Raw genomic sequence first — 12,566 nt, forward strand, 5'->3', positions numbered from 1 at the left:
ATTAGGGTAATTAACTAATTTTGCTAAACAATTTCTAGTACCTTGAAATCATGCCTGTTTATCATAGTCTTAATGTGGGCTGAACCTGATATTTGCTTCTAAGCAATAGAATGTGGCAAATATGATAGGGAATCTCTCCTTGGTTAGGATAGATTATATGCTAAACTGATGAGGATGGTGAGACTTCATCTCACATACTTTGGACATGTTATCAGGAGGGACCTATGTCTAGAGAAGGACACCACAGTTGGTAGAGGATCTGCAAGGAAGAGGTAGACACTTAGTGATATGGATTGACACAGTGACTGCAACAATTGTGAAGGATGGTGCAGGACTGGCACAAGATGGTGCAGTGTTTACTTCTTGTGTTAGACTGGGTTCTCTAGAGAAAGAAAAACCAGCAAAGCTTATATATATATAGAGAGAGAGAGAGAAAGAGAGAGAGAGAGAGGAATTTATCTTAGGAAAATGGCTCACACACATATAGAAGCTGGCAAGTCCAAAGTTCCTGGATTAAACATCAAGCTGGAGGCTTTTCCTGGCTCCCGCAACCGCAGGGGCTGAGGAGCTCAAGGCTGGCAGGCAGCACACTGGCTGTTGACTCCAATGAATGACGAATCCAAGATCTCCAGGCCGAATGGTGAACTGCTCACTCACAGACAGTTGTAGGCAGCACAACAGAATCCCAATCCACAGAAGAATGTCTCTCTTCCCAGGATGTCCCTGGATATACTGGAAGCAGGCCACTCCCCTAGAGAAACTTCCCTTCAACAGATTGGCCACTCAGAACACAGTCATCTGATCCCATCATGGGAACAACCACACAGAACTGGGGTCCAGCCAAGTTGACACACAGCTACAACTATCACAGTTCTGTTGTAGATAGGGTCACTGTGACTCAAAGCTGACTTGATGGCCCCTAACAACAACAACACAGCTGATGGGATATCTCATCTATGATTTTGTTTCACTGGTGGAGTAGTGCTTAAGGCATTTAACTGTTAACCAGAAGGCTGGCACTTCAAACCTACCAGCCACTCCTCAGAGGGAAGATTGAACTTTACCACCTGGGTAACCCAAGGAGGGGTCCCTCTGAGTCAAAACCCACTCAGTGGCAGTGAGTTTGGTTTTTGGTCTCCTCAGAAGGAAGGTTGGGCAATCTACTTCCGTAGTGATACCACCTCAGAAACCCAAGGAGGGGTCGCTATGAGTCGGCTCCGACTCGTTGGCACGTAACAACAACAACATAGATGATACCATTTTACCAGACAGGTGAGACTTTTCTCTCTTTATGGCTAGAAGCAAACTGACAAGTTACTAGAGGGCCTGTGGAAAGGGTTCTGTGGCAAGGAACTGTGGACAGCATCTAGCTGCTAAGTGCAGCTCCCATCTGGCAGTTAGCATGAATATAGGGATCTCACTCATACAGACATAAGGGTGTCTGACAACAAGGTGAATGGGCTTGAAGTAGATTCATTCCTGGTCAAGCCTCCAGATGAGAATGCAGCTTGTCCGACACCTAGATTGCCGTCTTGTGAAACCTTTGGCAGAGGAGCTGTGCTAAGCTCTGCCCTGAACCACAGACACTGTGACGTAATAGGTGTGTGTCATTTTAAATACAATCAACAAAGTTAAATAACTGTTTGCTTGCTTTATAGTTTTCTTTATAGCTCTTCCATAAAACAACTGCAATTTGACTTGGTTTTATCTGAACACATTTTTTTTTCTTCACCCAATTTAATACATGTCTACCCCCGAGTTAGTGGTTTACCTTCCCTTTCCAACACACTCTGGTAACCATTAAAGAATTTTTTTTTTTTTTTTGAAACTCTTTTCTTGGCTTTTTATAATACTGGTCACATACAATATTTGTCCTTTTGTGATGGACTAATTTCACCCAGCACGACAGCCTCTAAATTAATCCATGTTGTGAGATGTTTTGCAGATTTATCATCGTTCTTTAATATCGCACAGTATCCCATTGTGTTTATGTACCAGGTTGTTGATCCATTCCTCTATTGATACGCATTGAGGTTGTTTCCATCTTTTTGCTATTGTGAATAGTGCTGCAGTGAACATGAGTGTGCACATATCTATATGTATGATGGATCCTCTGAGCTCCTTGTTATTGTTCCAGGCCACCTACTCATTTCCTGTATCTCTTCTTTCTCCTTTTACTTTCAGCTCCATTTCACAACCCTTTTGCTTTCTTCCTAATCCAGGCTCAGAGTCTCTTTTAAAAATTATGGAGCTTTGATGGTTGACGATAATTTAGAAGAGATAGATAGACAGACAGATAGATAGGTAGAGATATAAATACAGATATCAGTAGATATATAAGTCACATAAATCAGTAGAGATTATAATTTCTTTTTGCAAATTTTTGGCTTGAGCAAGTAGTGAAAAACAATAATACTTATAAGATTTAGACTGGCCTAGGACAGATGGCTAAATTTCTTTAAGCCACAGCTTGAAAGGGAAGAAATTTTTTTTTTCTTTTCACTGAAAAAATTCAGCCATTTTTTGGTTACTTAAATAGCACAGTGCCATCACTACTGACAGTGAATGAAATAGGCCCTAAATTTCTAGGCAAAGTTTAGGCAAAGCTATATTCATTCTGATAAAAAAGTTTTTTTTTTTGTCCCTTCTCTAATGTAAAATCTACAAGTTAAGAGAATAAGTGGTGTCTGAGATTCATAAAACATATACTTTATGTTTATTTTATTTAGCTTTATAATTAATTGGAAATTTTTAAATATTTCAAATATGATTTTTAAAAATGAATATATTTGAGTTCTACTTCTGGTAATAACTGAATAGCAGCTTGAGAACAAACATCCTGCAGATAACAAATATACATTTTTAATACAATATAAAAACAACAATCTGAAGGCATTGGAGAGAAAAAAAAATGTGACAGAAATTGGAGGGAGGTCAACATTAAGAAGGAGAAAATGACACTGAGTGAATTTCCCATTTTTACAGGTTTATCCTGAGAGTGGTCCACAGTCTGTTCAGCTAAAACTTCAATTTGCTTTATGAGGCCAAAATAACTATAATACCGTTAAACAAGTCAATTCTGACTAGTGACCCTATTGGGTTACCAAGACTGTAAATCTTTATGGAAGCAGGCTGCCTCATCTTTTCTTGGCAGAGCAGCTAGTGGGTTCGAATCACCAACTTTTGGTTACCAGCTAAATGCCTTAATCATTTCACCACCAGACCTCCTTATAATACCATTGGTTGACATCAATTTTAAAAATTTAGAACAATATCATAACCATAGTCACAAAAATATCTCTGACCTGTTGTTGTTAGGTGCCTATTGAGTTGGCTCTGACTCATGGGGCCCTATATACAGCAGAAGGAAACACAGCCCAGTTTTGTGTCAGCCTCACAATCCTTGCTACAACTGAGCCCATCATGGCAGCCACTGTGTCAATCCATCTCATTGAAGGCCGTCCCCTTTTTCACTGACCTTTCACTTTACCAAGCATGATATCCTTCTCCAGGAAGAGGTCCCTTCTGACAACATGACCAAAGTAGGTGAGATGAAGTCTGGCCATTCTTGCTTCTAAGGAGTATTCTGGGTGCACTTCTTCCAGGACAGATTTGTTAGTTCTTCTGGCAGTCCATGAGATTTTCAGTATTCTTTGCCAGCACCACAATTCAAAAGCATCAAATCTTCTTTGGTCTTCCTTATTCATTGTCCAGCTTTCACATGCATATGAAGTGATTGAAAACACCATGGTTTGGGTTAAGCATACCTTAGTCTTCAAAGAGACACCTTTGCTCTTCAGCATATAAAGAGGTCTGGGCGTATTTGCCCAGTATAATGCGTCGTCTGTAGAGTCAACCTTAATGACTTGGATAGAGTAAAGCTTTCTGGACCTTCATTTGCTGATGTGACATGACTCAAAACGGGAAGAAACAGCTGTAAAAATCCATTAATAATCAGAACATGGAATATATAAAGTATGAGTCAAGGAAATTAGGAGTTGTCAAAAATGAAATGGAATGCATAATGATTGATATTCTAGGCATTAATGAGCTGAAATTGACTGGCTTTGGCTATTTTGAATCAGAGAACCATATCATCTACTATGCTGGGAATGACAAATTGAAGAGGATGTGGCATTTATGGTGTGGCATTTATCATCATAAAGAATGTTCCAAGAGCTATCCTGAAGTACAAAGCTGTCAGTGATAAAATAATATTCATACACCTACAAGGAAGACCCATTAATACTACTATTATTCAAATTTATGCAGAAACCACCAAAGCCAAAGCCAAGGAAATTGAAGAATTTTATCAACTTCTGAAGTTTGAAATTGACCAAGCATGCAATCAAGATATGTTGATTATTACCAGTGACTGGAATCCAAAAGTTGGAAACAAAGAAGAATCACCAGTAGTTGGAAAATATGGCCTTGGTGATAGAAATGATGCTGAAGATTACATGATAGAATTTTGCAAGACCAATGACTTATTTCATTGCAAATACCTTTTTTCAACAACACAAAGGACAACTATACATGTGAACTTCACCAGATGGAGTACACAGGAATCAGATCAACTACATCTGTGGAGAGAGGTGATGAAAAAGCTCAATATCACCAGCCAGAACAAGGCCAGGAGCTGACTGTGGAACAGATCATTAACTGCTCAAATGCAAGTTTGAGTTGAAGCTGAAGACAATTGAAACAAGTCTACAAGAGCCAAAAATATGACCCGATTACATCCCATCTGAATTTAGAGATCATCTAAAGAATGGATTTGACACATTGAACACCAATGACCAAAAACCAGATAAATTATGGGATGACATCAAGAACATCATCCATGAAGAAAGCAAAAGGTCATTAAAAAGATGGGAAAGGAAGAAAATATCAAAATGGACACCAGAAGAGACTCTGAAATTTTCTCTTGAATGGACAGTAGCTAAAGCAAATGGAGGAAATGACAAGATAAAAGAGCTGAACAGAAAATTTCAAAGAGCAGCTTGAGAAGACTAAGTCAATTATCTTCAAACTATCAGCAAAAATCAGCAATATAATTGCTGAATAACTGTACAAACAGAAATTTGTTTTTGTACAATTTAGGAGACTAAAAGTCCAAATTCAGGATACTGGTTCTAGGGTAAGGTTTTGTCTCTCTATTGGCTCTGTAGGAAGGTCCTTGTCTCTTTTAGCTTCTGCCCCTGGGCAATCGTCATGCAGGTTGGCATCAATCTTCCCTGGGTTTTTCAATATAGGAAGCCGTGTCCAAAAGATGTACTACATTTCCAGTTCTTCTTTCTTGGTGGTAAGAGATCCTTCTGATCTTTGTCCACTTGTTTAATCTCTTTTATATCTCAAAAGAGACTGAATCAAGATACAACCTAACCCTATGGATTGTTTCCTGCCTCATTAACATCATAGAGGTTAGAATTTTCAAAACACATAGGCTAATGACATCAGATCACAAAATGGAGTATAATTACATAATACTGAGAATCGTGGCCTAGGCAAGTTGCACATAATTTGAGGTGGCACATTCAATCCATAACAGTAGCTGAGCACTTAACTGTTGCACCACCAGTGCTCCTTGAAATTCTACATAGTCACTATAGATTTGTTTCAATAAATACCACAAATGCATCTGACAAACATCAACATTTATTTATAATAACAACTCTTAGTAAACCAGTAATAGAGAAGAATTTCTTTAACTTCATACAGAACCTCTGTTGAAACCTATAGGTAACTTAATACTTAATGGTCAAATAGTGAATTCTTTTCCTCCCTGATTTGAGAGAGGAAAGAGTGCCAACACTTACCATTTCTATTCAATACTGTACTAGATGTCCTAGCTAATGCAATGAGGCAATGAAAGTGAATAAAAGGCCTCAAATTCAAAAGGGAAGAAATAAAATTGTATCTATATACACATAAGGTAATTTTTAACTTATAAAATCCTAAATAATCTACAATAAGGATACTGCAAATGGGAAGTGGGTTGGCAAAGACACAGATACAAAATTAGTAATAAAAAGTCAATTGTATTTTATGTAATAGCATCAAAAAATTGGAAAATTAAATTACAAAAATATATAATAACCTCAAAAATATAACATTATTTAGTGATAATTTAAGAAAAATAAAATATTCTGAAGACATCTATAGTGTAAACTATAAAACATTGCTGAAAGACATTAGAGTAAATTAATGGAGAAAAGTACCATAACAATGATTCCAAACCACACCGCCACCGAGTTGATTCCAATTCCTAGCAACCCCCAAAGGGTTTCCAAAGCTTTAACTCTTCACAGAAGCAGACTGCCTCATCTTTCTTCCATGAAGCAGCTGATGGGTTTGAACCAATAACCTCTGGGTTAGCAGTCCAATGCCTTAAGTACACTACCAACAGAGCTGCATTATCAATGATTGGAAGGATCAATACTTGTAATGAGATTCTGATTCAGTTTTTTGATGTTTAACTGCTGACAGTTTTTAAGCTTTACCTCCCTCTCTTCCCTTTGTGTCCTAGGTCTGGACAAGCTATAAAGAAGTCTGGGTACTTCTTCACTCATGCAAGCAGGAGATTCAAACCAAGCAAGCTCTTGCTGTGAACACTCACCCTGGCCCTACCCCCTGAACACAATTTTAAAACACAGACAAAGCATCTTTCTTTTCTCTCTCAAGACATTCCTAACTTCCTTGAGATGCCTATCCTGCTATACCCATTGTTTCCAAGCAATGTTTCATTCTGCTGTACATAGGGTCGCTATGAGTTGGGAGTGACTCATAGACACCTAAAAATGACACTGATGATAAATCAAGTTTTTACAAAGACACTATAGGATACTAAGTGCCTTTAGGATTAGAAAGTCTTTTCAGCTAGGACAAATGGGTAGTCATATAGGAAAAAATAAACTACAAACTCTGCCTCATACCATTCACAAAAATAAATTTACAATGGATCATAGACCAAAATGTAAATATATAAAGCTTTTAGAAAAATAACATAGGATAAAACAGTGTAGGATAATATCTTTGAAGCCTGAGGTAAGCAAAGATTTCTTGGACAAGACATGAAAAGCAATGTTAATAGAATAACAATTCTGATAAAAGAAATTGAGGAATTAAGCTTCATGAAAATTAAGCTTCTATTATAAAAAAAGACATCATTAAGAAAATGAAAAGATGGCCCAGAAACTAGGAAATCATATTTGCAAACATATATCTAATGAAATATTGATATTTATGATACATAAAAACTTCTTATAAAAAATGAAAAGATAATCAACTTTAAAAAATTAGGAAAAACAGAAGAGGTACAAATGTCAATAAATACATAAAAACTACTCAACATCATTTATCACCAGAAAAATGCATGTCAAAATCATAATCAGACATCATTCTAGAATGGCTAAAATTAAAAAGACTGACCTCACCTAATATGGGAAAGAATGTGGACCAACTGCAACTCCAATATATTGTTAATGGAGCATAAAATAGTACAACGACATTGGAAAAAGCCCTGGTAGGTTTTTTTTTTTAATTTAATAAAACTAAATATATGTTTAGTTCATGATCTTGCAATTCCACTCCTAGGTAGTTATACAAGAACAGAAGAAAAATGAAAGCACATGTGAAAAAAACTCCAAAATCACTTGTAAAGAAATGCAGCTTCATTTTATAAAAGCCAAAGTCAAGAAGCAGCCTGTATTTATATCAGTAGGATAATGAATTTAAAAAAGAAAATTGTAGTGTGTTCCTGCTATGCAATGCACCACATCATTAAAAGGGAATGAACTGCTGGTATATACAATAACATGGATGCATCTAAAATACACTATCCTGAATGAAAGAAGCTTTATATAGAGACTATATACTGTATAATTTTACTTATAGACTATCTAAATAGGCCAATTAATGTATGGTAGGCAAAAAATTAGAACAGTGGTGCACCTGGGGTGGGAAATTAGGCTAGAAGAACTACAATCCGTCCTCACTGTTGCAAAAGCAAAGCACACGCCTTTAAAATAAAACTTCAAAGTACTTCTGGTATACAAAAGCTAAGCCATTCTAATGAAGGTCTTTTAATTATACTGAATGATGCTATGATAGTTGGAGTCATGTGTAAACTTGGCTGGACCACAGTTCTGAGTGGTTTAAGCAGTTGTGATGGGGTTATTCCCATGATCAGATCAAATGTGTATGTTTTGAGCAGCCAATCCATTGAAAGGGAGTTTCTCTAGGGGTATGAAATGTTTCCAGTACATTTATGGACATCTCAGGGAAATGAGACACTCTTTGGTGGATTGGGATACTGTTGTGCCGCCTACAAGTGTCCATGAGCAAACAATCCACCATTCAGCCTGGTGATCTTGGATTCGTCATTCATTGGAGTCAACAACCGGTATACTGCTTGCCAACCTTGAGCTCCTCAGCCCCTGCAGCTGCGTGAGTCAGGAAAAAGCCTCCAGCTTGATGTTTGATCCAAGAACTTGGGACTTGCCAGCCTTTATAAGTGTGTGAGCCATTTTCCTAAGATAAATTTCTCTCTCTATATATGTATGTATAAGCTTTACTGGCTTTATTTCTCTAGTTCTAGAGAACCTAGCCTAACACAGATGCTAATATTTATTTTATACAATTTGATATTAAAGTACATTATATTTACCTATAGACAACCAAGTTTATACTTTTGTTAAATTATATTACAGTCTATTTATTTTTAACTTTTCTTCTTCTTATTATTCCTCGACTAGCTAGCCCAACAAAATTATAGAAAAAAATAGTTATTATTATTTTATTGTGATTTGAGTGAAAGTTTATAGAGCAAATTGGTTTTCCATTCAACAATTCGTACACATTTTGTTTTATGACATTCATTACAATACCCACAATGTAACAACACACTTCCAACTTCTTCCCTATGGTTATCATTTCCCTTCAACCTTCTTTTCTGTCCCTTCCTGCCTTCTTAGCTTTATCCCTGGGCAAATTCTGCCTTTTGATCTTCATGCTTGATTGTTCAAATGAGTATGTATCTCCCTGGGAAAACATTATTATTAAATATGAAGTTAAATAGGAAGTTTATAATATTATTAGATTTTTGCCTTTTTCTCCCCTTGTACCCTCTCTGTCTTCTCTCATTCCATATTAGTCAACTAGGCCTTTCAGTGTTCATTGATTCTCTGAAATGCAATAACAAAAGTGTAACAAAAGCAAAAGCAGCTAAAAAAGAATAAAGGAATCTTTTCCTAGCTTTTGAGAATCTAAAATTCACGACTCAAGGTGTTTGGTGGTGGGAGTGGGATATTTAAAGGGTTCATGGAACATAATGAGATCCCAAAATGAGAAAATTAACTTGCCAGAATAGATATTTATTGTCTTTGCTAAGAGATTGGACTTGTAGTCATTGATGGGATTCAAAGGGAGGCACCCTGGAACAAGCATAGACTAATGGCAAAACTTCAAGATAGCATCCTGACACTTCAAAGCAGCAGGAACAAGGGTGTGGTTACCAGTACACAGCCCAGAGATGCAGCAAGATTTCAGAGAAAATTGGCTTGTGCTGTGTCCAAGCAGAATAGGGTTTCCTGTCACATAGTAAGTTATAGGTAAGCAGAGTTATGATTTCTGGACACTCAAAACTGGCAAAAGATTTGAAAGACAGCAACTCTGTGTACCAGTGCTATGAAGATGAGTATATAGGACAGCTCCACAGTGATCTAAATCGACTAATGCCTGAGAGTCAGATGAGAAAAATTGTGTCTGCAGATGCCAGTGTGACCTGTGATCAGTGTGAATCTGATGGACTCCTTCATGATTTGTTGCTATAACACAAACCCCATGCAGAGTGCTGTAGGGCCTATCAGTTAGCCCATAAGGATGTGGTCACAACTTGGTCAATTATTTGAATTTAGAGTGTATAGTACTTAGCATTCCAATTTTTGCCTTTGTGGCCAGTACAGGACTACAGGAAAATCATCAGCTTTATATCCTATGACACATGTAACTATTCATAGAACTAAGTGGTAACAAAGTTCTGAATGGAATGTTAATTGTTGTGGTTGCTTGGTTCCTGCCATCCTTAACTCTTCCTAACAGTCACTCCAAGAGGCTATAAACTCTGGGGCAGAGAGAAAGCCAAGCCTCCTCAATCTCAAAGCCCAGGTAATCCTTGCATATGTAGTTACTAGATGTAGAAACTACATTTATGTAGTTGTAGATACATATGTAGATGGAGATGCAAATTTTACAACCTACACCAGGTAACTGCATTCTTCAAAGGATCCATAGATTTGGTGATGCCTTATTGCAGCAGCTTTGTCAGTGCTAATACCACTGATTTAAGAGAAAACGGATGACTTTCTTGAATAGGATGCCCAGGTTTCTAGGTTCAAGATAAAGCTCTCAGCTTTCCAGTCTGGTGTTCAGTATCCAAAGCAGGAAGCAGACATCTATGTTTTTATTTAGAGAATTGAGAAACGAACACCATTTTACTTTTCTTTATGAAATACATCTGATATATTTTATAAAATATATCTGTATAGGGTTTTTTTTCTTTTTTTCTGCCCTGATATATTTCCCCCATCCATACCCCCACCTCTATTCCATCATCCATCTCAGGTACTCCTACTTGAATGTTTTGGTTCTCTTACTTATTCATCCATTTATAAATATAAGTGACCACCACAACATCTTGGGCCTCACATATACATATATTTTAAATTTTTATTGTGATTTGCATGAAAGTTTACAGAGAAATTTAATTTTCCATACAGTAGTTCATACACACATTGTCTCATGACATTGACTGCTATTTCCCACAATGTAACGGCTCTCTTCCCACTTCCTCCCCATAGTTACCTCTTCCTTGTGTCCTTCCCTCCCATACACTCTTGCCCCCTGAATGGTCTCCCTGTGCATACACTGCCCTTCTGTTCTCCCATGATTGATCTCTCCAAGGAATGTATCTACCTGATATAAATGTTCAGCCCATATGGCAGTCTTTTATTTGGCTGGAAGCCACAGGAGTTCAATTCCAGACCTGAAGGGCAGCTACAGCCCATGGTCTCATGGATTTCACCAGGCTCTATTAGATCAGCAAACCTGGTCTTTTTTTTTTTTTAATAATTGTGAGTTTTGTTCTACATTGTTCTCCCACTCTGTCCAGGATCTCCTACATAGATCCTCCTCTGAGTGGTTGACAATGGTAACAAGGCACCATTTAGTTCTTCTGGTCTCATAGTCATATAGGCTGAGGATCACATGCTGTACCAGTCCCTTGGACTAATTGTTTCCATGCATCTTTGGTTTTCTTCATTATTCTTTGCTCTGGATAAGGAGAGAACCATTGTTGCACCTAGATGGCCGCCTGCAAGCTTTTAAGATCCCAGTTGCTACTCACCAAAGTAGGATGTGGAACAATGTTTTTGTGTAGTACATTATGGCAATTGAGCTTGATGTCCCCTACAACCATGGTCCTGAGCCTGCAGGTCCAACTACTCCCTCCCTCTGGGTAGCTGGCTAAGACCAAAAAGTCACCACAACCTTGTCCCTTGTCAGCTCTACTACATACCTGGACATTCTTACAGAACATACAAATATGCTTATAGAAACATTATCTGCCAACCCTATACATGGTCATGGACACACTACCCCCTACCTAGACACACCTAATCATTCAGCCTATCCACCCATCTGTCCACCCATAGATCAATGTTTGCCATCACAGACAACACAATACTGTATGTACAATAGTTCATCTTTGTTGTCTGTATCTCTGGTCCTCATATTTTTGATCTTTACAACTAGGATGAAGGTTGAACTATAAGTGATCTGTGAGCTTTTACTATGACATAACCAACAATGATTGTCCTTTAATGATATTTCTAAAATGTAAGATCTCAGGGGTAAAGTCTAACTTTCTTGTAGAATTGGTAAACTTATATATTTGCCTGAAGCAAAATAGCACATATATTTTATCCAAGAATTCAAAAGACCTTTCAAATGTATATAATTGTGTGGTTATTACTATTCTTTTATGACCTGTAAAAACATTTATAGTAAATATTTGCATTTAAATCATTTGCATAATCACATACTATAATTTAGTAAACATTTGAATTGTTAGCAGTGTTTTAGGTCTTCTGGCAGAAATACGTTGCTTTATCAAACTAGAGATAATCATGAATAGGGCAACTAAAGTCGAGATTCCTTAAGAAAACAATTAGAGAAATACTAAATCCCATGATTCCTTTTTCTCTTTTCCTTTGATGATATATGTGTTTGATGCTCAAAGTAGCTATATTTATAAACAAATACTGAAATTGATGTACTGGTAGCTGGAATTTTAAAAATGAATATTTTATCATAAACATAATATTTGTTTATGATAAAGAGTGTATCCACCTAATGTAAATGTTCAGCTCATATGCCTGTCTTTTGTTTGGCTGGAAGCCCTGGGAATGAGTTCAGTTCCAGACCTGAAGGGCAGCTAGGGGCCATAGTCAGTGGTTCCAAGAGGCTCCATCAGACCAGAAACTCTGGTCCCTTTTTTTTTTTTTTTT

Source organism: Orycteropus afer, unplaced genomic scaffold (genome assembly GCF_000298275.1).
Source record: "Orycteropus afer afer isolate SDZICR_OR568_19922 unplaced genomic scaffold, OryAfe1.0 scaffold00066, whole genome shotgun sequence".
NCBI classification, from domain to species: domain Eukaryota; kingdom Metazoa; phylum Chordata; class Mammalia; order Tubulidentata; family Orycteropodidae; genus Orycteropus; species Orycteropus afer.